The sequence below is a fragment of the Pinus tabuliformis genome, chromosome 3_2 (genome assembly GCF_031772625.1).
Source record: "Pinus tabuliformis cultivar Carrire ecotype Pingquan chromosome 3_2, CPIR1, whole genome shotgun sequence".
NCBI classification, from domain to species: domain Eukaryota; kingdom Viridiplantae; phylum Streptophyta; class Pinopsida; order Pinales; family Pinaceae; genus Pinus; species Pinus tabuliformis.
This window is the reverse complement of record NC_142302.1, coordinates 349,509,911-349,514,511: the sequence shown is the minus strand read 5'-3', so window position 1 is coordinate 349,514,511 and position 4,601 is coordinate 349,509,911.

Sequence of the window (4,601 nt, the reverse complement as noted above, 5' to 3'; positions counted from 1 at the left end):
ATTTTGGAATTTTAATGTAATAATGTAAAATAAAACAAAATTAGAAAATAAATTGAATTAGAAATTAGACATATGGGCATGTGAAAAGTCATGGAAGGTGAAAAGTCAACTCACTTTGTATAAATATAACCCTCTAGTAAGGAGAAGAGGATCTTAGTTTTGGACTCTTGGAGGATTCTTGAAAGGGAAAATTTTGTAATCACCTTGAGGATTAGTTTCAGCTTCATGCACTCCCACTATTGGGATTCTTGAATTTACTTTATGATTTAAAATTGAATGTTCAACTCTAATATTGAGAAGCTCAAAGGGCGACGACAAAGATTTTCTTATCATGTGTTATTGAATGTTGTAAGAATTTTCTTAATTATTTTTTGTTAATATATGAATGTTGTATATTTATGGCAGGTTGATGAACTATTTCGTTAGTTGTAAACTCTTATCAATCTAAGATTTCTTGTTGATTTTTACATATACTTATATTGGTTCTTGATTGCAAAATGTTTCACAATTAATAGCTAGTATACTTTAGCCATCGTGAATATCTTAATTAGAGATTTCTATCACTCTTTTTTTAAGATTCATGCCTATTATAAATATGTTCTAGTGTTTCTTATAGAAATTCATTTAAAGTATTTTCCTTGAAGTTTATTTTACATACATTCCATCAAGGGCTTAATTTGTGTTTCCCTTTCATACTTGATTCATCCAAATTATAACATTCATAAAAACATAAGGAGGTCCATTGTATGGCTGGTAGATTTCCCCATTCTTATCAATCTCATGTTTCCAATAAAGATAGTAATCAAGCCATTATCTCTCAACTTAACCCTAGTCCTATTGAAAGTTACAACCCCGAATAGTTTCCTCGCCTGAAGAACTTTGAATATTTATACGTGGTCTCAGAAGAATATTTGATATCTCTTAGACCTTTTACTTGTTCTTACACAAATCCAATTAGGAAACTTCCTATTGTTGTTATATTACCTAATAGAAGTGTTGTGAGAAGACCAATGACTTTGGAAGGTGTATTGGTAGACCCTACTGAATATTTGTTCGATTTGTCTCTAGTAGATCTGGTGGAATATATTGAACAACTTATTCAATTTACCCCCCTAACGAAGAAGATGAAGAGTCATAAGGCGGTGAAAACTTTGAAAGTGGAGGAGAGCATAACATCTCAGACGGTGAAGATAATCTAGATAACATGGTGGTCGATAATCAATAATCCACATGGATGGATCAAGGAGCCTTAAACCTTGCAGGAATTCTACATGACCTTCCCTAATATCTTGAAAATTTTCCTTCGAATTTTGACTTGGATAAATCTATCACTCCGACAGATTATATTCAAAGTTTTTATTTGGCCTTGTGTTTAATGAATGTTCAACATGAAGATGTGGCATGTCGATTTTTTCCTTTTAGGAGAATAAGACTACCACTTGGTATTACAATCTTCCTGCAAGCTCTAGTGCTAATTGGGATCAATTTTTGAAGGTGTTTATGAGCAAGTTTCAGGATGAGTAAACCCATGCTATATTGTTGAGAGAGTTTGTCTCCTTGAATATGGATAAGAAAGAAAAATTCAAGGGTTTCAATAAATTATTCACTATAATATTAAATAGGTTTCCTGCCAATCCCACTCTTGAGGATGAAATGACCTTTAAATATTATACCTTAACCCTTCTTTCTTCCATCGCAATGTTTGTTAAAAGGGAAAATAAGGCCACGTTGGCTAAGAATTTTACTCGGGCATTGGAAGTGGAACAAAAATTGATCTTTATTAGTGTTAACCACTCACAAGAAGAATAAAAAATTAGTGGGAAGTAACCTCAACTTGCCATAAGTAAACCTTCTGAGAAGGAACCTATGATTTAGAAAGTGTTGTAAAAATGGTCAAGAAGATATCCAAAAAGGTGGTAGCTTTGAAGAAAAGCGATTAAGAAATTTCTTCTAGTATTCAACTTTTAGACCTTTTCACAAGCATAACAACAGCCCTCCAGCCAAATCTTCTGAGTTTAAATGTCAAGGAATTCATAATGGATAAATTCTTCTCATATCACCAAATTGGTCATCCAGAGAAGAGGTGTCCCCAGTGGATTAATTCTATGACGCTTTTAATCAGTTCATTGCTAGAGAAATATTCTGTTGAAGATAAAATAGAGAAAGCATTAGAAGAGGATTCCCCTCCGACATATACTGAATCCAATATGGGGTAAATCATGTTGTTATGGGATTCGGTGGTTGATCACAAAATACAAATAGTTGTAGAAGTTTCACTTGGAGAAACTCAACTTGCTAAAGCTGCTAAGTCTTATAACTTGCGTAGTGAAGGACCGATGGCCAACTCTAGTCCTTAGGAGAATGGAAAATCCTTGCTCAGGAAAATACTTCATCCTTAGAATAGTAATAAAAAATCAACCCCTCAAATAAAGAATTCTCAACCAACCAAGAATATAGTGGGGAATACTAAAGAAAATGCATAAGCACTTGATTCAACTATGAAGTCTACCCCAACTCCACCTTTAACTAACACAACTAAGGATAAAACCAAAGGAAATGTAATGGAGTATAATGTGATTAATGATATGAAAAAAAAAGAGAGCCAATGTCACTCTCTACGATTTATGTAATCTTCTACAACAGAGAGAGTTGTTGCTTAAGGCATTCAAATAACCTGTTATACAAAGTAATTCTACTTCCATGTTGGCTAATTCTATTAATTCAATATTAGTTTCCCAAGAAAATTCTACAAATTGTGATAAGGCCATAATTAATGTTGCAAGTATTAGATCACACTCAAGATCTCAAACACCACCCTTCTTGCCTATGTTTGATATTTTTGATCATAATGTAAAAAAATGTTTATTGGACTTCAGTTCCTTGAAAAATGTTATGAATTTATTAGTTTGTAAGAAAATAAATGCTATCCCAGAGAAAACCAACATTAAGACTATACAATTAGATAAAACCAAGGTGTAGGTTTTTGGTGAACTTAATGATGTTATTATTATATTTTGATCTGGCCCAAGAGTTCACTAAGTTATCGACATCATTGTGGTGGACATACCTAAGGCTCATGGTCTTCTATTAAGTAGACATTGGTCTAAGAAGCTACAAGGTTATTTTGCAACTAATTGGTCTCATTTATGGCTCCCTTTCAAAGGTAAGAAAATGAAATAAGAGCAGACAATGAACCTCACATGAAGTATACCGTCACAAAGTTGGAAGGACACAATGAACCTATAAGTTTTGCTCAGGAAATTGTGGAAGATTTTTTTTGGAGATAGATCTTGGTTATTATTGGCACAACCATCACCAATACCCTATAATAAAAAATTGGATCTCCTTCCTTGTACCTGGACTGGTGCTAATAAATAATGTATAATAGATGAAATAACCTTAGTGTAAATAGTAATGCCTTAGTAAATAATAATATTTGGAATCTTGATTATAATGGTTCTAAAATACAAGATGAATTTTTTTTAGGTTGTATTTTTTTAGATCTAGCAAGAAAACAAAACACTTATCTCATGTTGCTTGGAATTCGATTGCACCAATAATACAACAGAATATGAAGTTGTAATCTTTGGACTGAAAAGGCCATAGAATTGAAGGTATAATGTATTAAAGTCATTCGTGATTCTGAGATCATCACTAGAGAGGTATGAAATACTATCCATTGTTTATCTCTGTGTTGAAATATGGCAACGAGAATATTCCAATTTAATTTGTCCTTGAATTAAATTGTGAATTAAAATCGAATTCAGTCTTAATAGCTACTTGGAAATACTTAATTAATTTATTTGAAATTAATTAGTTGGAGAAATTCAAGTTAGAAGTCATTCTGAAGCCATGCAAGAGTTATCCCTTAAATGAAGGAGATAAGATTGAGTTATATTTGAGTTGTAATTAGTTAACTCATTTTACTGAGTTAAGTCTAGTTAAATTAGTTCCAAACTATTTGAGGAACTAATAGTGAGTTAATAGTTAGTGATGCATTAATGCACTAAACTAGTGCTACTCCAGTTAACTGATGATTCCCTCATCAAAAACTCATGCATGTCTATTCTGAGAAAGACCCAATTGAGATTAATGTTCAAGGATAGTGTACTATCAGTTGCATGTTTTTTCTCATGGAGAAAACTCATTCATGCAGTTAAGGATTCATCCTTGAGGATTGCGCAGTTTTGAAGGCTTGGTTTTCCACTTGGTAGTAGGCTAATCATCCACAAGGAACAACACAAGGAAATAGGAGCTTGGAGGGCAGAGAGGAAGGTTGGAGAGAAGCCAAGGTTGCCTATGAGCATCTGTGAGGATTGTACTGAGAGTTGACTAGCTGTGAGAGCTAAGGCTTTGTATAATTCCTATGTATTTCCACCATGTATGATAATACAATAGTGTGCGGATTTTAGTTGAGGCTTTCCCCAAAGTATTTTCATGTGTATTGTGTCATTGATTCTTCTTCTTCTGGTTATATTGTTCAGCTCGATCTTTAAGCTTCTGCAAATTGATAGTAGAAGTAGGTTATCATATTCTGCTTTGATTTATATTGCATTATTGGGTTAACCTATCATAGATTTTCTACACTCTGCATCTAAAGA